The following is a 21,999-nucleotide window of genomic DNA, read 5'->3' as shown; positions in this document are numbered from 1 at the left end:
ATCAATGGCAAAAAACCCCACAAAACCTTCATAAACATATGGAAATTAAATAACACCTTCCTGAACAACCAATGAGTCACAGGAGAAATCAAAGAACAAAAACAGTTTCTACAATTAAATGATAATGTCAATACAATATACCAGAACTTATGGGACACAATGAAAGCAGTCCTATGAGAGAAATTTATAGTGGCAAATTTCCACATCGGAAAAACAGAATGAGCTCAAATAAATAACCTAATATTGAACCTCAAGCTTCTAGAAAAAGAAGAAGAGCAAGTCAAGGCAAAAGCTTATTATGAGGGAAGAAATTATAAAGATTAGACCAGAAGTTAATGCAATTGGAACTCAAAAACAATACAAAGAATCAGTGAATTGATTGGTTCTTTGAAATTGATTGGTTCAATGAAGAGTTGGTTCTTTGAAAGACTACATAAAATTAACAAGCACTTAGGCAACCTTATTCAAATAAGGAAAGGAAAGACTCAAATCCATGCCATTAGGAATGAAAAGGGTGAAATCACAATGAATCCTGGAGAAATCCAGAAAATTATTAATGCCTACTTGGAGAAACTGTATTCTAGTAAGATGGAAAGCACAGAAGAAATATAAATATTCCTAGATACGTATGAATTACCGCAGCTGAATCAAGACGATATAAAGATTCTAAATAACCTAGTATCAGTCAATGAAATTGATGATGTAATTAAAAACCTACCAACAAAGAAGAGCCCAGGTCCTGATGGATTCACTGTGGAATTCTACAAGAAATTTAGAGAAGATCTAATGCCACTACTCCACAAACTAATGAAATTGAAAGGGAAGCAATACTCCCAAACTCATTCCTGGAAGCAAGCATTACCCTGATATCAAAATCACAGAAGGATACAACCAAAAAAGAGAACAACAGGCCAATCTCCCTAATGAATGTAAATGCAAAAATCCTCAATAAGATACTGGCAAACAGAATGAAGCAATCATCAAGAAGATCATACACCTTGACCAAGTAGGATTCATCCCAGGGATGCAGGGATGTAATACACCATATTAACAGAGCCAAGGACAAAAACCATATGATCAGCTCAATAGATGCAGAAAAGGTATTTGACAAAGTCCAATACTCATTCATGATTGAAAAAACCCTACAGAAAATTGGAATAGTCTTTATCTCAACCTGATAAAAGCCATCTATGACAAACCAACAGCCAACATTATATTAAATGGTCAAAAACTAAAAGCTTTCACTCTAAAAACAGGAACAAGATAAGGATGTCTATAAAACATATAATAGATAATGTGAAATAGGAAGAAAAGGGCCAAAGGGGAAGGAAGTGGGAGGGCTAGGGGAAAGGATAGAAGGGAATGGAATTAATATGAGAAAATGGAAAAACAGGAACAAAATCTTTGTAAATAGGGAGAGATGGAGGGGTTGAAGGGAGGGCTGGGCAAGGGTGAAAAATAAGAACCAAGAGAGATTATGTAAAGGTGCAAATTTCCAATGATGAATGCCATTATAGTGTATACCTAAAATGTACCAACGATTAGAATGAATAATCGATAATGCAAAATAGGAAGAAAAGGTCCAAAGGGGTAGGGGTAGTGGGAGGGGCAGGGGAAAGGAAAGAAGGGAAAGGAAAAATGATGAAAAATGGAAAAAATGGCAACAAAGTCTTTGTAAATAGGGAAGGGTGGAGAGGATGAAGGGAGGGCTAGGAACGGGGAAAAAATAAGAACCAAGACTCATCATGTAAATGTATAAGTTCCCAAAGAGAAATGTAAATGTGTTGTATACCTAAAATGTACCAATAAAATAATTTAAGAGAAAAAAAAAAGATAAGGATGTCTACCATCACCACTCTTATTTAATATAATTCTGGAAACATTAGCCAGAGCAATTATGCAAGAGAAAGAAATAAAAGAAATAAGGGTAGGAAAGGAAGACATTAAAATATAATTATTTGCAGATGAAATGATACTCTACATAGAAGACCCAAAAAATTCCACCAAAAGACTCCTAGATTTGATAACCAAATTCAGTGGCATAGCTGGATACAAAGTGAACACTCAAAAATCAATAGCATTACTGCACACAAATAACTAACCCACCAAGAGAGAAATTAGGGAAGCCACTCCTTTCACAATAGTATCTCCAAAAAATGAAATATTTAGGAATCAACCTAACAAAGGAAGTAAAAGACCTACATTGAAAACTACAGTACTCTGAAAAAGGAGATCGAAGAGAATATTAGAAAATAGAAAGATATCCCTAGTTCTTGGGTAGAAAGGACCAATATAATGAAAATGGCCATACTCCCAAAATTGTTATACAGATTTAATACAATCTCGATCAAAATACCAAAAGCATACCTCACAGAATTAGAGAAAACAATCCAAAAATTCATTTGGAACCAGAAGAGACCTAGAATAACAAAAGCAATCCTGAGCAACAAAGGCAAAGCAGAAGGCATCAATCCCTGACTTGAAAGTATACTACAAAACTACAGTGATAAAAAAAAAAAGCATGGCACTGGCAAAAAAAAAAATACAGATACGAGGATTGATGAAACAGATTAGACGATGCAGAAACCACTCCAAACACACCTTATCTTTGACAAAGGGCCCAAAATCCTTCACTGGAAGAAAGACAGTCTCTTCAATAAATGGTGCTGGGAAAACTGGGTTTCCATATGCCAAAGACTAAAACTAGATGCATATCTCTCACCATGCACTAAACTTAAATCAAAATAGATCAAAGTTCTAAATATTAATACAGAAACACTAAATCTGCTGGAAGAGAGAATAGGTAGAACTCTTGAAGACATAGGTGTAGGTAAAGCCTTTATGAACAAACCCCAATCGCATAGGAAATATCACAAAGAATAAACAACTGAGATCTCATCTTATTAAAAACTTCCACAAAGCAAAAGAAATCAACAGAGTGAAGGGACAACCCACAGAGTGGGAAAAAATGTTGCCAGCTGTTCTTCAGACAAATATCTAGAATATATAAAGAACTCAAAAAATCAGACCCCCTCCCTCAAATTTAAAGACCCAATCCAAACAAGCATCTGAAATGAGTAACATTTCTCAGATGAAAAAGTAGAAACAGCAAATAAATATATGAAAAAATGTTCAACATCATTGGTCATTCAAGAGATCCAAATTAAAACAACACTGAGATTCCACTTCACTTCAGAAAGAATGGCTATCATCAAGAAATCAACCAATAACAAACACTGGTGGGGCTGTGGGCAAAAAAGGAACCCTTCTCCACTGTTGGTGGGAGTGTAGATTGGTGCAACCACTGTGGAAATCAATGTGGAGATTTCTCAAAAAACTAAAACTAGAGGTTCCATTTGACCCAGCTATCCTGCTTCTTGGTATCTTCCCACAAGAATTAAAAGGATCATACCACAGTGATATATGCACACCTATGTTTATAGCGGCACAGTTTGTAATAGCTAAATCTTGAAAACAGCCCAAAGGCCCATCAGCTAATGAATGGATAAAGATGTGGTTTTCTTTATACAATGGACTACTACTCTGCCATAAAGATGCCCCTTGAAACCATACTCTCAAGTAAAATAAATCAGACACACACATGTTCAAATAGCTCATGGTTTCTCTGGTGTGAGAAACCAAAAGTGTAAATAAGGACCAAAATGTATAATAGATATTTTGAAATAGGAAGAAGATGTTCAAATGGAAAGGGGAACTAGGGAGCAGAGAGGGGGAAACAAAGGAAGAGAAAAGGAAAAAGAGAATAGAAGGAAAAACTAGAAACAAAGCTTTTGTAAATAAGGAGGGGAAGAGGGATTGAAAGGAAGGGAAGGAAAAGGGGGAAAAAAGAAGAATCAAGATATGTCATAAATAGGTACAATTCCATATGGTGAATGTTATCATTATGTATATCTAAAATGCACCAATAAAATTATTTAATTAAAAAATAAAAAAATCTTTATGGATGATAAAGATTTTAAGAACTTAAACCTTTTAAGAACATATAAAATAAATAAATAAATCTCATGCTGGCAAAAATTTTAAAGGGGGGAAGGAGGAGAAAGGAAAAATAATTGAGATATGCTATATACATGTACCAATTCTCCACAATGAATGTAATTATGTACTGAAAACGTGGTAATAAAAATTTAAAATTTTTTTAAATTCTCTTTTCTTTATAAATCACCCAGTCTCAGAAATTTTGTTACAGCAACACAAAACAGACTAAAACAGCAGCAAACAGAAAACAGTTACAAAGATGGTAAATATTAACTTAACTATATCAATAATCATTTAAAATCTGAATGGACTAAGTGTACAAAATAAAATATAGAGGTTGTCAGAGTGGATTAAAAAACTTACAACCTGACCATATATTGTCTACAAGAAACCCAGTTTCAATATAAAGACATAGGTAGATTTTTTTTTTTAAACATGGAAGGTTGGGCCGGGGATTTAGGACAGCGGTTCAGCCACCTGCCCTGCAAGTGTAAGGACCCGAGTTTGATCCCCAGTACAAATAAATAAATAAATAAATAAATAAATAAAACATGGAAGGTTTATTTCAGCTCATAGTTTATAAGGTTTCGGTCCATAGTTGGGTGGTTCCAAGGCAGGGTAGCATGACAGACGGGCATCACAGAAGAGAAACAGTCCGTGGCATAGCAGGCAGGAAGCAGTAAAACAGCAAGCCTGCCTTCTCTCTCTCCCTTTATATTCCACTCAGGCTATAAGCCTATTGATTGGTGCCACCCACACCCAGGTTAAGGCTTCCATTATCCACATCCAGCTCTATGCTAATTCCAACCTGTGGACTAATTTAGTACTACACACTGTAGATCCAGCAAGCTCTGAAAAGTCCAACCTGTGAGCACATGAGGCTTTAGTGGAGGAGCATCTAGATACAAGCCATAACACTTTGTAAATATGTCAAGAGAATTACTTTACTATCAGATTAGGGATGTAGAGCCCAAATATGAGAATGTCAGATTCTCACACTTCCTATTGAAGAGAAAGTATGTCAAAGAGGGATGTTAAATGAATTATCGAGAGCCTGAAAGCCGTAGCTTTGGCAAGATTACCCATATTATGGATCTAATTAAAAACAGGATTCTCCATATAGGTGCCCATTTAAGCTGTGGTGAATCAGGGTCATTAGTGACTGTACTTATCAGTACTCACAGTAGTACTGAGCCTTGATTTTTGAGAGGAGCCTCAGATCTTCCAGAGGTTCACAGGAATAGCTTTCTTCTTTTGGATGATCTCTTTCTTCAGATGGTTGAAGTGGGGCTGGCTTTATCGCATGACGTCCAAGGTCACCCACTGTTTCTCATAGGAGATGATGTCTGTGTACAGAAGCTTTGAAGGTTGCCCCAGGGCCCCTCAGTCTTCATCAGAATGGGAGCTGAGGGTTTTGGCTGGCTTATCCCCTCTCTGGGAGTAGGAACAGTCAATCCTCTAGTGCTGACACTCAGAGCCACCTGACATTCAGAGCAGGGCCCAGGCAGTGGCTTGGTCTACTCACATGGCTAATGCCTAGTCTTCTTGCACTTAAAACAGAAACTCTTTCCTCAGTTGTACTTGGGTTTTCCCTAGATGACTTGAATGTGTTTGAAGCCTTGCCAACTGTGACAGCCATAATTCTGGTCCTTCTCTCTCTTTTTTTTTTTTTTTTGGTACCAGGGATTGAACTCAGGACCTTGTGCTTGTGAGACAGGCGGTGGCACTACTGAGCTAAAACCCCAGCCCTGGGCCTTCTCTTTCTATCCTCACCTGGATCTCAATTGTTGAACACAGAAAAGGCCATGTACAGAAACTGGGTCATGGGGGGATGGGGTCCCATCTGAAGTTTCTGTGATTTACACTGAATATCTGGGGCTAATTGATAAATGAAATGATGTCCTATTAGTGCCTTTCCCTCCCTGGAAGATGGATCTAGGTTTGTATATTTATGAAAGGTTTCTACTAATCGGCTATGAAAAACATCCAGATTTTCCTCTTGACCTGCATGATCTTCTCATCTTCCTGGATCAGTGGTTTCTTGTCTGACATTGATCTTTTATGTGTTCATTACCAGCAAATTATCTCATATCCTGATCTGTTCTCTGAATATTTCCTCCTTCCTTTCTAGTAGAATACCACAGAACAGGCATAGCATCCTTTCTTGCTACTCTCACAAATTACGAATGCACCATCAGGTTTCCCATAAAGCAAGTCCTCTACTTGTACTCGATTGATATCCTCAACAAACCAGGTTTTCTCATCAGAATGTGGCAGGTTTTCATCTTCTTCACTGATAAAATAGGTCTCATCAGCATCTTCATTCTTGATTCCAAGCCATGCATTCAGGCACTTCTGTCTCACTCCTTTGTGATTGAGCCATGCAAGATGCTGATCTCGAATCTTGCACAGCTGGATCAGGTCAGGTTTGATACTATTCATTTTTTATCTATTTCTCGGTTGTCCAAAGCTTGTTTCTTCAAATCCTGCTCTAGACGTATTTTGCTATCATGATTCTCACCTAGACGTGATTTTAATTTATCATAATTCATCATAATTCAATCTTCTTTTCATTCCCCTCTCTGCGAAATCGCTCTATATATTCTTTGCTATGTTGATCTTGTGTGTGACATTGTTCCTCCAATATTTTAATTGTTTCATTAAAAGCTTCAATTGCAGTTCTATACATCTGTATTTCCTGAGACATTCTGGCATAGTCTTCATATAGCCTGTCATATTTTTTGCTCTTTTTCTGATTCTGAGAGTGGTACTCTTGCAGTTTTTTTACCTACTGCATCAATGTTATCTTCTTCTACCAACTGATACCTGGTACCTAGACACTGGGTACATCAGCTTCATATCAAGCTTGGGATTGTACTGAGCAAGAGATTCATGATGATAGTGGTTAATGAGCTCCACCACAGAATTAAATGTCAGAGAAGGAGAAAAGCCATATTTATGATCCCAATGATAGATCTTTATTAACTTATTGTTGCCTTCCTCCTCAAAGTCAAAGTATAATTTCCCTGCATTTTTGTTGAGGCATCACAGACCAAGAAGGTACCATCTGGCATATCCCATAATTTGTCATTTACTTCCTCCCTGGAAATATCCCCCCAGTACCATTCTGCATCTTGAAGAGGAATGGAATTCCATTTGTAGTTGCTGAAATCATTGGCTTAGGTGGCTTTGGTGGAAGAGCTGGAGGAATCATTTCAACATAAAATATCAGTTCTGTCAAATAAGGCATCATCACCTCCTTCCAGTCTGTGTCATCGCGGTCCATACTCCACACCGTCCTGTACATCGTGCTGTCAGGGGCAGGTTGTCAGGAATATATAGAAAGCATATATATTTTTTCTCTAACATTTTTTCCCATTAAGTTTATTGGTACATTTTCAGTATAAAATACAGTTACATTCATCATTGGGATCTTGTACCTTTACATGATGTATCTTGGTTCTTATTTTTTTTTCCCTTCCCTTGCCCTCCCTTCACCCCCTCGACCCTTTCCTATTTGCAAAGACTTTGTTTCCATTTTTTTCCTCTCCTCATATTTTTTCTTTTCCCTTCTTTCACTTCCCCTACCCCTCCCATTTCCCCTGCAACTTTAGAACTTTTCTTCCTGTTACACAATATCAATTATACATTTCTAAATTACAATATCAAGATCTAGGAGATATTACCACAGATTTTGCAGAATTTAAAAGGATATAGAAAGCATATTTCAAAAATCTGTTTTGAGGGCCAGGGATTTAGCTCAGTGGTTTCACCGCCTGCTGTGCAAGTGCAAGGACCCGAGTTTGATTCCCCAGTACCAAAAAAATAATAATAATAAATAAATAAATAAATCTGTTTTGAAATAAATTTGACAACTTCTAAGAAGTACCTTGGAAGACAAATTAATGAAACTAACTCTGGAGGAAATACAAAATTTGAATAGCACCTGTTAAAGAAAGTATATTCCTAGCTTGAAAACCTACCTATATGACAACGGCAGGCTCATAAACATTTTAACTGATAAATTATATCAAACAATTAAGGCAGAAAAAAGAAGGAACACTTCTCCCCTCATTTTAGGAACTCAACATTGTGCTAATCCTAAAACTGGATAAAGATAATAGAAGAAAAAAGTATGAACATAGATAGAAATTTGTTTAACAAAACAAACTATTAGAAGTCAGATCTGGCAGTATGTAGAAAATGGTTTTGTTATAGGGATGGCAGCATTGGTTCAGCATTGGAAGATCCACCCCCAAAAGTCATCATTTAAACAGAGGAAAGGAAAAAGCCAAATGATTCTGTCACTAGTTGGAGAAAAAGTATTGGACTAAATTCCACAGTTGTTCATGGTAAAAGCTATCAGGAGACTAGAAGTAGAACAGAACCTTCTCAACAGATTAAAGACATGTACTCCATACTTCCAGCAAGAAGGCCTTAGATGAATGAAGAAGATACAATGCTTTCTCCTTAAGGTGGGGAACAAGGGCAGATATGCTTACTCTTTATCTGTCCATTAAACTTTGAAACCTAGGCCCCACCATAATAGTCTGGCAATAAAATGACACAATTAGGATAGGATTGGCAAGGTAGAAGCAAAATCTTTATATGTAGATGAAATGATCATCTACAGAAAAAAATACTAAGGAATCTCTAGGAGCCCCTAGAACTTGTATTTGAATTTAACAGGATTAGAAAACACAAGGTATATATAAAACTTCAGGTCTGTGTATACTTGCTATAAATGAAGAATTGGATATTGAAATTTAAAAGTTATGTAGGAGTACAAAGTGCCTAGAAAAGTAAACAAAAAAAAAAAAAACAAAAAAAAAACCAGTGTTGGAAGACGTTTAGTACCTAATTTTAAGACTTCTTCTAAAGCTACAGTAATCAAGGCAGTGTTGGTGTAAGGAAAGACATTTAGATCATTGGAATGAAACAGAGAATCTAGAAATAGAATCACACATATATGGTCCACTGAGTTTTGAAAGATTATTTAAAATTAACATTTTATAGACTATAAACTCAATTCAAGAGCCAAGGAAAAGATAGTGTTTTCAGCAAATGACTCTAGAACACCTGGCTTCCATATATAAAAAATTAAACTCAACCCTTTATTTCCATACATGAAAATAACTTGAAGGGATCTATGAACCTAAATATGAAAGCCTAAAAGTATAAAACTTTAAGAAGAAATTATAAGGGAAAATGTTTATGAATTTAGGGTAGGCAAGAACTTCCTAGGATACAAAAAACATGATGTAAAAAAGAAAAAAAATTTATAAATGAGATTCCATCAAAATGTACAACTTTAAATGACATCGTTAAAATGAATAGTCCTTAAACAGACCATATTTACAGTGCATATAACCTATGACCAGAATATATAAAGAACACTTACAGCTCATTAATAGACAACCCAATTAAAAAGTAGACATGATAAATAGCCAGTATAGGACAAGGAAAGGTGTGCAACTCTAGAATCAGAAAAATACTAATCAGTACAATAACAAAATTGAATTATACACTCATTAGGGAGATGAAGTTAAAGTTTTAAAAGCCTTGTCATGACCTTTTCTTTTTGTTAGATTCTCCCCCTTTGCATTTAATTTGTCACGCCCAATGGATTCATTCTGCTGGGCTTCCTGGGGTTGTGATCCTCATTGTCTTTTCTTAGGGTATTGTCTAAAATTTTCTGGAGTGCTGCTTTGATATTTATGAAGTTCCTGAGGTGCTCTTTACCATGAAAGTATCTTATTTCTCCATCAATTTTAAAAGATAGTTTTGCAGGGTACATCAATCTGAGTTGGAGGCTGTTTTCCTGTAGGGCTTGAAATACATCACTCCAAGCTCTTCTTGCCTTGAGGGTTTGCATTGAGAAGTCTGCTGTGATTCTGATGGGCTTTCCTTTGTATGTGATTTGTTTCTTTTCTCTCACTGCTTGTAATATTTTGTTCTTCTGTTGGATTTCTGGAATCCTAACTATTATATGCCTATGTGTAGATTTTTCTTGACTAAGGCTACCTGGAGTCCTATATGCCTCACTTATCTGTATGTCAAGTTCTTTTCCCCTGCTTGGGAAGTTTTCTGCCATCACTTCTGTGAACAGTTCTTTTATGTCATCTGCACTCTCTCCTGTTTCTTCATTGACTCTAATCAGTCTTATGTTATTCTTCTTTGCATCATCTAGCAGCTGCTGGATTGATTTCTCGTGTTCCCTTACAATTTTAAAGCAATTTTTCTTTTCCTGGTCACTAATTGCAATCTTTTCTTCTATATCTGAAATTCTATCCTCACATTGGTTCATTCAGCTGCACAGACTTCGATGGAGTTTTTAATCTCCTGGAAATCTGTTTGCACCTGTTTTATGGATTCCATTTGTTTCCTATGTTGGGATTCCATCATGTTCCCCAGATCCTCTATTTTTTTAATCTGTGTCCTCTCTAGATTTATTAATCATGTCTTGTACCATGAGCAAAATCTTTGCTGTGATCTGAGTAATTATTTCTGATTTCATTTTTCCCAGATCCTCTTTTGTTGCCAGTTCAGAGAGTCCAGGTGGCTGAGTATCAGATTGTTCCATCTCCTTTCCCTTTGGGGTTGCTGTAGGTGATCCAGAAGTCTGTTTTTGAGGCTTGTTTATGTGTCTTCTCATTTCCATGGGGCGGGGGGCGCTTGTGGCACCCGCGCAGCTCACCTTCTCTGCCCTAGGAGCTTGGGATGGCAGTGGGGGAGCTTCCTTCCGGGTGCTCTTGTCTAATATTTTTAAATCTGAAAAATATATATGTAAAAGTTCCACGCAGAAATGTACTTCAGTGTTTCTAACAGCTGATCCAAATCCAGCTATCAGGACCAGAACAGGAATAGGGTCCTCTCTTCTCTCCTGCTACAGCACCCAGCAAAATACCACCCGAACTTTCAAGCTGTGGGTTTTTCTCTTCAGAAGGTTAGACTTGCTTGGGGGCCAGAGGACAGTAATTTTAAAAAGAGACTTCCCAAAATCCTTCCTAAACAATCACTCTCTGACAAGAAAAGAGAAAAGCTCTGCCACCTCCAAATCTTTCTGCAGAAGCCACTTTTGTGTCCTTCAGTTGGAGAATGAAGAGGGAAAAAATGCATTGGGAAAAAGCTAGGGACGTAACAAAGGAAGGCATAAAAAAGGGGCTGGGGATTGCATTCAAGCTTTGGGTCCCACTGGTCTGCAGAGCGATTCCCAAAGTGGCCGAGACTCAGACTCCATTCCTGTCAGCTCAGAACCCTAGCTGCTGCAGCTTCAGCATTGGTGCCAGTCAGAAAGTCCAGTCAGTTTGGCTCGGTTGGGCACTCCTGCCCAGGGGGTGAGCACCACCGCTAGCACTAGATCTTCTCATGCTCTGCCCTCAAGACATAAGTAGATTAAAAGCATAGCCACAAATATACCAAGAAAACACTAACAAAAAGAATGATGGCATATTTGTATTTCTGCTAGACAAAGTAGATTACAAAACAAGGAATAATATCAAAAATAAAGAGGAGCATTACATAATGATGAAGGGGTCAGTTCTCAAGAAGACAGTTGTCTTAGTCATTTTCTTCTTTGCTGAGACACAATACCCAACACCCACAACTTAAAGGAGAAAAGGTTTATTTTGGCTCACATTCAGTAGTCTCAGCCCTGCATAATTGGCTGGCTCCAAGGCAGGACTGCATGACAGAAGAGCGTGGCACAGGAGAACTGCTCATAGTATGACAGATAGGAAACTTAAGAGATCAAGGGAGGAGCTCTTGAGGGAGATAACCCTTCCAGGCCATGCCTCCAATGACCCACACCTTCCAACAAGACCCCGTCTCCAAATAGCAAGTCAGCTATAAACCCCTACAATCCAAGCACCTTCCAAAAGCCTTGCCTATGAGAGCACAAGGCTCTTGGGGGACATCTAGATATAAACCATGACAACAGTACTATCTTAAACGTGTATGCATCCAACAACAGAGTATCAAAATAAAGCAAACCTGATAGGGTCTGCAAAGAGAAATGAATATGTCCACTATTACCATTGGAGACTTTTCCACCCCTCTGTCAGTATAGTAATTAATAGATCAGACAGACAGGAAATCAGTATGAAGAGAAGGGATAGCAAAGAAGGGAGAGAGGAGACTCAGTGGAAGCCCTGAGACCCATTCCAGCAAGGTAGGCTGGAGTTCTTGCCACTAACTTCCTCTTCTTAGAAAGAGACATTTAGAGAAATTAATCTATGCAGCACCAAGGTTGGAGTGCAGCAGGCATGGAGCTGTACAGCTTAGCTCTTTTCAAGATGGAATCTGCCATGCATCCAGGAGGCATGCAGTTAGCTGACAGCCTCAAGCTACAGCACCTTCCAAGCTCAGCTACAGCATTCTTTTTGTTTGTTTTGGGGCTTGGGGGTTGTTGGGAGTTGGTTGGTTAGTTGGTTTTCTTTTCAAGACAGGGTCTCATTACATAGTTCAGGCTGGCTTTGAGCTTACTATGTAACACAGGTTGGCCTCAAACTCGCAGCAATCTGCCTGCCTCAGCCTCCCAAGTGCTGGGATTACAGAAGTGTGCCATCACACTCGGCTAGCTACAGCATTCTTAACAAGGCCATGTTTACCTTGGGCAAACCCCAGTCAATGACTAAGCATGGTGGCAGCACTAGGGCCTGGCCATCTCTGTCTAGCAGGGAACTGCTCTAGCAGGCGGTCTTTCCCCTAGAACTCCTCATTGAGTTGTATGCCTTGCAGTCTAAGACAATTCTGCCCAATTCTGCTTCATCCCCCTGTCCTTTTACAGGTATCAGATCTGCATATGGTCTGAAGACTTTCCCTGCCCACTTTTGCTCCTTGCCTTTTTCTCTTTCATGAGCATTATCCCCAGTAAACACTTCACCAGGGAGGGGAGGGAGGGGAGAAGAAAGGGATAAAAAAGAATTAAGAAATGTCATAGACCCACTCCCCACGATGACTGTAATCATTGTGTACTACAAATATGTACCAATAAATAAATCAATCAGCACATTGCATTCCTAACTCCATGTTAGCATCTGCTTCCTAGAGAACCCAAATTGACACAATTAGCCACTTACCATTGCCCTCCACTTTGGGAAAATTATTTACAAGACACTTAATCAAGCATTTCAAGAGTCTCTTCATTATGATCAAAAACATTTTCTGCTGCCTGCTGTGCAAGTGCAAGGTCCAAAGTTCAATCCCCAGTGCCAAAAAAAAAAAAGTCAGTTGGAAGACATATTCCTAAAGTGAAGACAGGTTGAAAGAATCACCTATATGAGAATATCATATTTTCCTTTAATCAGATGCTAGCAACATGATAGCCCATGAAGACCTCCCGAAATATTTCTCACTGTCATTTAATAAACACATTCTGCTTCATATATTCTCTTATAAGTTGTATCATTCATTCACACACTCATATACTCAATAAATATTTACCAAGTGCCTACAAGCCTACTGTTTTAAGTGCCCAAAATATAAAACTATACAAAAAAATAAAACCTCCACCCTAAAGGAGCTTACATTCTAGAGGGGCAAAAAAAAAAAAGCATTTTTTTTCATTTTGTTTTCTCTATCTCTCTGTTTCTCTCTCTTTTTGGAGGGGCAGGTGTACTGGGGATTGAACCCAGAAACCCAGGGCCTTCCCACTGAGCTACATCCCCAGCTCTTATTTGTTAGTTAGTTAGTTTGTTTAGAGGCAGAGTCTTGCTATGGTACTAAATCATCCAGACTGGACTCAGACTTGTGATCTTCTGCCTCAGCCTCCCAGAGTTCTGGGATTACAGGTGTGTGCCACCACACCCAGCTATGAGGGAGCTATTTTTTAAAGTAAAATATACAGTACAGTATTGGATAGTAATAAATTTCATAGGCAAAAGAAAAGCAGGGAAGGGGGACAGGATGTTGCAAGGTGGGGACTATGATTTTAAATCTCTGTACTTAGGCCTCACAGAGAAGAGGACATTTGAGCAAATATTTACCTAAAGAAGGTGAAGGAAGTAGCCAAGGAGAAATCTAGAGCCAGGTACACCAGGCAGAAGCAACACCAAATGCAAAGGCCTGAGGTGGGGAGGGCCGAGCCTGTCATGGATCAGCAGAAAGACCAGTGTGACTGGAATGAAACGAGCAGGGGCAGAGTAGTAGGAGAGGACTCAGATAGGTAATGGTTGGGGAGAAGGGAACAACTGTGTAGGGCAGAGTTAGGATTTGAGGTTTTACTCCAAGTGAGATGCAGAGTCACTGGGTGGTTCTAAACGAGAAGTGACATGATCTTACTTTCATTTTAAAAGGATTGCTCTGCTGAATGAGAACAGAGTCCAATGGTGGATGCAGGAAGACTTGTTAGGAGGCAATTTCAATAATGTATATAAGAGAAAATAAATTTTTAAAGGGAAAAGAGTGCTGAGCGTAAATACAAGATGTTTGGCCTAAGTTATCAAAAAAAATATATATGAAGCATCCATTGGCAGACATGGAGAAGACTAAGGGAGCATCCAATTTGGCAGGGAAGATCAGGGGTTTGGTTTGAGACACTTAAGACTTAAAATGCCCATGAGATGTTCATGTGAAGCTACTAAAGAGGCTCCTGGGTATGGGAATCCAGGGTTCAGGAGAGAATTCAAGGCTGGAGTGTTTGGGGGAGGGAGGTTGTTTGTTTTATGGCACTACGGATTGGACCCAGGGGCAATTTACCAAGGAGCATCTCCATACCTTTTCTAAATTTTGAAACAGGTTCTCACTAAGCTGCCTAAGCTGACCTCAAAGTTGTGACCTCCTGCCTCAGCCTTCTGAGTAGCTGGGAGGTGTGCATCACCATGCCCAGCTATAGATCTGAGAATCAACTGGACATAGATAACACTTAATGCCATGAGACTAGATTACCATGGGAATCAGTTTTGACATGGAAAAGTTTTAGATAACTTAATAGATTGAATATTAAGGTAGTTGGAAAAACAAAATAAGCAATGTGTTCTTTGAAGATTTGCTTTTCCCATAACTCCTTGTTTAAGGTGAGGTTTATCTGACTCTAACCAGTAACTTCATTAACCTAACAAAGTTACCATGCCAGGATGAATTTACAATGTATATGTGCCTATCTGGTGTCTGTGACTTGTAAATAGGAACTGGAATTGTATTTACACATCAAAGACCACTAGGGATGAGATAATGTCTAAAAAGGATATAAAAAGGGAAATGCTGAAAAAAGGGTGTGTGGATACTAACCAGACTGGTTTCTGGTGTTCCCGCCCACTTGTGAGCGCAAGTGCAAGGTCCCGAGTTCCATCCCTGGTACCAAAAATAAATAAATAAATAGAGAAAAGGCTGAAGGACCTAGCCTGGAGCACTCCAATATTTTAGAGGCCATGGAGACTGAAAAGAAGTGATCAGTAACTATCAAGAGTCAGCTCCTGAGCCAATTAACTGCAGAAAGCTAAATTTCTGAAGCCACAAATGTAAGGAACAGACAGAAGGGATCCCCTCCAAGGTATTGCCGCCTTGTGGTCTGGCCAAGTAGTTAGATATCTCTTTGATATATTTTCAATGCAACAAATCACATGCAAATTATATGTAAAATAGCAATATGACAACATTGAGGTAGATATGGCTAGCCTCTGGTTTGGGGACATTAAAGACCAGAGCCATGCATGCCACATTTGTAGGACAGTCTCAGCCCTGCAAACCATCCAACCAGGCCTTCAGGCAAACCTTGAAGAATACTCATTAGATATATGGAAAAGTACCCCCAGTGCCCCAGTGGCAAAGGGCTACATGGATCCATGCAACCAGCAACTGCTACTTTCATTGCTGCTGCCAACAGCAGTCAACCTAGAAGTAAAAGAGCATTTTACAAAGCAACAGTGGGACTTTATCAGCAGGTGAGGGTGAGGCAGAGGGTTAACTCAGGCTTAACACTCCAAACCTGTGATGGGTTAAATCCCATCAAAGCCTCAATTATCTCCTCAGGATCTTTGTATCCACATCCTGCTATAACTGACACCTTGGCTGTATGCTATAGCCTTTCAACTGCAGGCTGCTTATCCACACAACTCCCCACTGCTACATGCCAAGAAGTGGAATTGGAGCTCACCTTGCTCTCCAAGAACATTTTCTGATCTTCACTCCTCCCCACACCTGAGAAGTCTCTGGTTCTTCCTTGGCTCATACCATCCAGTTTTATCACCTCTTTCCCATCCTGGTGGCAGTCTTCTGTCACTTCCTGGTCACTGCCCTCATTCATGAAGACTTTAGTTCTCAACTCATGGTCTGTCTGACCTCTTTGTGCCAACTTCTCCTGTCATTCGCAGTGACTCCAACATTCATCCAGCAACCTTTCTTATTTCCTTGATTTTCCCACTACCAATGCCCACTACCATCTTGAGAAGCACTTCAACACAGGATTTTCAGACACTGAAAACCCTTTGGTACTGGAAATATGTAAAAGTGTGCATAAATTTTATTGGGAATTAGGTCTGTGCATCATTCTTTTCTATTCTGTCTTCTGTTGAACTCACTATGAGTCAGTGATTACAAATGGGATTTTAAAGTGTAACAGTGGATAAAGAATACAAGTCAAGAATATATAGAATCTAATTCATTCATAGCAACATTATATATAATTGAAAAATATTGGAAAGAGCATAAATGTTCACTCATGGTAGTATGTTGAATAAACTATGGTACATCCATACAAAAGAATACTATGTAGATGTAAAAAAGTGTGAAAATATTCTCTCTGAACCAGAGTGACTTCCAAGATAAAGTACACAGCAAAACAGGAAAATACCAACAATGTATCTATAAAATGTTACCTTTTCTGTAATAAAGAAAAAAACATTTTCATACAAACATTGTGCATGAATGTTTGTAGCCATTTCATTCATAATATCCAAAAACCAAAATCAGCCCAAATGTCCATCAACAGATAAGTGGATGGTTTGAATGTGTCCTCTACAGAATATAGATGTTGCCAACATGATGACATTATGAAGTGAGGTAGGGCATTTAAGAGGTGATTAAACCATCAGCACTCCTCCCAGGTTAATGGAATCGGAGATTTTATTAAAAATAATTGTACACATAATACTCTACACAGAAGACCCCAAGAGCCCCACCAAAAGTCTTCTAGACATAATAACCAAATTCAGTAAAGTAACTGGATAAAAGGTCAACACAAAAAAATCAATAGCTTTCCTCTACACGAACAACAGACTCACTGAGAGAGAAATAGGGCAAACAATTCCTTTTACAATAGCATCCAAAAAACTGACATACCTAGGAATCACCCTAACAAAAGAAATCAAAGACCTCTTCTCCGAAAACTACAGCACTCTGAAAAGAGAGATTGAAGAGGATATCAGAATATGGAAAGACATCCCCTGCTCCTGGGTAGGAAGAATCAACATAGTGAAAATGGCCATACTTCCAAAACTGCTATATAGATTCAATGCAATTCCAATTGAAATCCCAGCAGCATACTTCATGAACCTTGAGAAAGCAATCCAAAAATTCATTTGGAACAAGAAGAGACCCAGAATAGCAAAAGCAATTCTAAGCAACAGAGACATGGCAGGGGACATCACAACCCCCAACTTGAAACTATACTACAAAGCTACTCTGATAAAAACAGCATGGTAATGGCAAAGAAACAGACCTGAGGACCAGTGGAACAGATTAGAAGATGCAGAAACAACTCCAGACACTCAGCCACCTCATCTTCGACAAAGGAGCCAAACACCCTCACTGGAGGAAAGATAGCCTCTTTAATAAATGGTGCTGGAAAAATTGGGTTTCAACTTGCAAAGACGAAAACTAGACCTATATCTCTCACCATGTACTAAACTAAAATCTAAATGGATTAAAGATCTAAATATTAAAATAGAAATGCTGAACAGGCTGGGACAGAGGTTAGGTAGAACTCTTGAAGACACTGGTGTAGGAAAAGATTTTATGAACAAAACCTCAGTTGCCTGTGAACTAGCACAAATAATCAAAAAGTGGGATCTCTTCCTATTAAAAAGCTTCTGCACAGGAAGAGAAACCACCAACAGTGTGAAGAGACAACCCACAATGTGGGAAAAAATTTTCACCAGCTGTTCCCCAGACAAAGATCTACTATCCAGAATATATAAAAAACTTTAAAAACTCAGACTTCCCACATCTAAAGACCCTATCCAAAAATGGGCATCTGAAATGAAGAGACATTTCTCAAAGAAGTAGAAATAGCAAATAAACACATGAAAAACTGTTCAACATCACTGGTCATTCAAGAGATGCAAATGAAAACAACGCTGAGATTCCACCTCACCCCACAAAGAATGGCTGCTATCATGAAATCAACCAATAACAAATGCTGGTGGGGCTGTGGGGAAAGAGGAACCCTGCTCCACTGCTGGTGGGAGTGCAGACTGGAGCAACCACTGTGGAAATCAGCATGGTGATACCTCAAAGAACTAAGACTGAAAGTCCCATTTGACCCCGCTAGTCCCCTGCTGGGTATCTTCCCCAAAGAATTAAAAGAAGCATACCAGAATGATATATGTGCACCCATGTTCATAGCAGCACAATTTGTAATAGCTAAAACTTGAAAGCAACCCAATTACCCATCACCTGGAGACTGGATAAAGAAAATGTGGTTATTTTATTAAATGGAGTACTACTAAGCCATAAAAAATGAGAAATTAGAGACATTTATAGCTAAATAGATCCACATTGAGGCGATACTGTTAAGTGAAATAAATAGGACACACATGTGTAAATACTGAATAGTTTCTCTAGTGTGAGAAACTCAAAGTGTAAATAAGGACTAAAAGATATAATAGATAATGTGAAATAGGAAGAAAAGGGGCAAAGGGGAAGGGGAATTGGGAGGGGTAGGGGAAAGGAAAGAAGGGAATGGAATTAATATGAGAAAATGAAAAAATGGAAACAAAGTCTTCGTAAATAGGGAGGAATGGAGGAGTTGAAGGGAGGGCAGGGGAAGGGGGAAAAAATAAGAACCAAGAGAGATTATGTAAAGGTGCAAATTTCCAATGATGAATGTCATTATATTGTATACCTAAAATATACCAATAAAATTAATTTTTAAAAAAATAATTGTACAGGGCCAGGGATTAACTCATTGGTTCTGCCACCTGCCTCACAAGTGCAATGTCCCGAGTTCGATCCCTGGTACCAAAAAAAAAATTGTACCATGCAAAAATTACAAAAAATGTACAGCTGAAGTTTGAGTTAAGAATGTGATGTATTTGTTACAGAAATAAAATAAAACATTACATTCCTAATATTTGTATTAACAGTGCATTAGTCAGCTTTTCCATTGCTGGGACAAAATACCTGATACCCACAACTTAAAGGAGGAGAGGTTTATTTTAACTCACAGTTTCAAAGGTTTCAGTCCATGGCCAGTTGACTTCAAGGCAGAAACAGGATGGTGAAGGAGCGTGGTAGAGGAAAGCTGTTCACCTCAGCCAGGAAGGCGAGAGCAGAGGTCCACAGAAGGAGCCAGTGATCAGACAGTCCATATATTCACACTCCCATGACCCACTCTCTCCAACTAAGCCCCACCTTCTAAAAGCCTATTCAGCTATGAACTCACCAATGTTTAACCCATCAATGAGTGCCCTCACAAGCCAATTACTGCGTTAGGAGTCTCTAAATCCAGTCAATTGGTTAACCAAGATTAACTGGCACAAACAACAACAAGACCCTGAATAACCAAAGCAATCTGGAGCCAAAAATAAATAAGAAGGCATTAAACTATCTAAATTCAAAACACACTACAAAGCTATAGTAACTCAAACAGCATAGTACTGGCATAGAGACAGATACAGACCAATGAACAGAATAGAGAATCTATAAATAAGTCCACGTATTTACTGCCAACTGACTTTCAACAAAGGCAGAAAGAACCTACACTAGGGAAAAGAAAGTCTCATTAATAAATGGTGTTGAGAAAGAAAACTGGGTATTCAGATGCAGAAGAAAGAAATTAGACCCTCACTCTTGCCACATAAAAAAATCAAGTCAAAATGGGTCAAAGACAAATAAATGTAAGACTCAAAACTATGAAACTATCGGAAGACAATACATAGGAAATGCTTCAGGATAGTGAAATGGCCAAGGATTTTTTTCTTTGTTATGACCACAAAAGCAGAGGCAGCAGCAACAACAAATTGACAAATGGGATTGTGTGAAATTAAAATGCTTCTGCACAGCAAAGGCAACCACCAGGAGAATGAAGAGACAACCCACAGAAAGGGAGAAAATATTTGCAAACTATTCATCCAACAAGGGATTAATAATAATAATAATAATAGTAATAAACATTCCAATTAGAAATGGGCAAATGAAGCCAGATACCTTGGCATATGCCTGTAATCCAAGCATCCAGGAAGATCACAAGTTTAAGCCCAGCCCAGGCTATCTAATGAGTACAAGGCTGGTCTGGATTACATAGCAATAGGGACACTATGAACAAGAGATACAGCTGTGAGAGACAAGAACCCTTCCCTTGTGCATCTTACATTCTGATGGGAGGAAAGAGACAATAAACCAATAAAAAAGGAAAATAGAGGGCCGGGGATTTAGCTCAGTGGTTCCGCCGCCTGCCTCACAAGTGCAAGATCCCAAGTTCGATCCCCGGTACCAAAAAAAAGGAAAATAGTAAATAGGGATAAAAACTATACAATGATGTGAAATGGAGCAAAGTAGGAATACATGGACCATTCAGAACTTCATTGAGTATTGTTTGCCATAAAAAAAAAAACAACTACACCTCACCAATGCCAAGGCAGTGTCACAGAAAACACTGCATATGATGGGAATGCTTCCAAGAAAATTGATGGAGGTGACAGTGTTTTTAAATCAGTAAGGCATGGCCATAATAAAAAGAAAAATGCAAACAGTACAAAATGTACCATCCTGTGTGTTCTGGTTTCCTTCCCCAAAGACAACCTCATAATCAGGTTTCTTGGTATCCTTCTGGAGGTAGGATTTTATTTTAAAGAAAGGAAATAAGGAAAGGGAAGGAGGAAGGAAGGGAGGTAAAGATGAAAAGGAAGGAGGGAAGGAAAAGGAAAGGATATATATATATATATAATCTCAATGCTTAGCAAATGAATGATCCTCGATAAAATACAAACACATCTTGTTCGCACATATATATACATATATATTTTAAAATATACAATACTGTAAATGTTTGAGGCAATAGATACGCTAATTACCCCAATTTGATCACTGTACTCTGTATACATGTGTCAAAGTCACACTGTACCCCATGAATATATACAATTATGTATCCATTAAATATGTTTCATTTAAAAATGAAATTTCCTTTATCATCATGTGTTAGTAAAGGTAGAAAATATACAAGTGTGAAAGCAACTTGTATACCTGGGAAGTCTTGCTCATACTGACAGACTGCTGATTCTCCCTTTCCTTACAATGATTAGTATTGAAAAAGAGACAGAAATAAAAGTTGAATTCTTTTTAAAAACTTATTAAAATTTTTCTTGGATTCTGACTATGTCTCTGTTAGCCCTTTTTTTGCCGCTATTGTCCTCTCAGCTAACAGAAACACTGAAAAAAATATCCCTCCTGGAGTCCCAGCTCAAAGTCCTAGTGGCCATGTAGTGGTCGTTGGCTGAAAATCGACCTTGATTTAAACTCTGACTCTGCCTTGTAGAAGTCGTGTGACCTTCTGCAAGTCAATGTCTCCTTACAAAAACCCTTAGGACGAAGAAAGTACAATCTCCATTTTATACATGGAGCAACTGGAGCACAGAGAGGTTGAGGGACTTCCCCAAAGTCACCCAGCTGGAAAGCTACAGAGCCAAGGTTCTAAAGCAGATTCCAGAGTGCAGGTTCCAACCACACCCCCAGCCTCTCTCAATGAGGTCATATCCACTAAAGGCTCTTTGGGGATTCACTGATATTAATGTATATAAAGCCCAGAACTTGTCAAGTGTTTGATAGGTAGCAGCTGTGGTTGTT

At 38.6% G+C, this 21,999-nt stretch overlaps 1 pseudogene; it reads right to left on the bottom strand.

The window, feature by feature from the left end:
* Window positions 1-4,358: 4,358 nt before the first annotated feature.
* On the bottom strand, window positions 4,359-8,290 carry LOC101706760 (phosphatidylinositol 3-kinase regulatory subunit gamma pseudogene; annotated as a pseudogene).
* Between the last annotated feature and the right edge of the window lie 13,709 nt (window positions 8,291-21,999).

Source organism: Heterocephalus glaber, unplaced genomic scaffold, assembly GCF_053883595.1.
Source record: "Heterocephalus glaber isolate CG9 unplaced genomic scaffold, H.glaber_assembly_v1.0 deba00001730, whole genome shotgun sequence".
NCBI lineage: Eukaryota > Metazoa > Chordata > Mammalia > Rodentia > Bathyergidae > Heterocephalus > Heterocephalus glaber.
The sequence above is the reverse complement of the archived record's forward strand: the minus strand, read 5'-3'. Positions and strand labels throughout refer to the sequence as shown.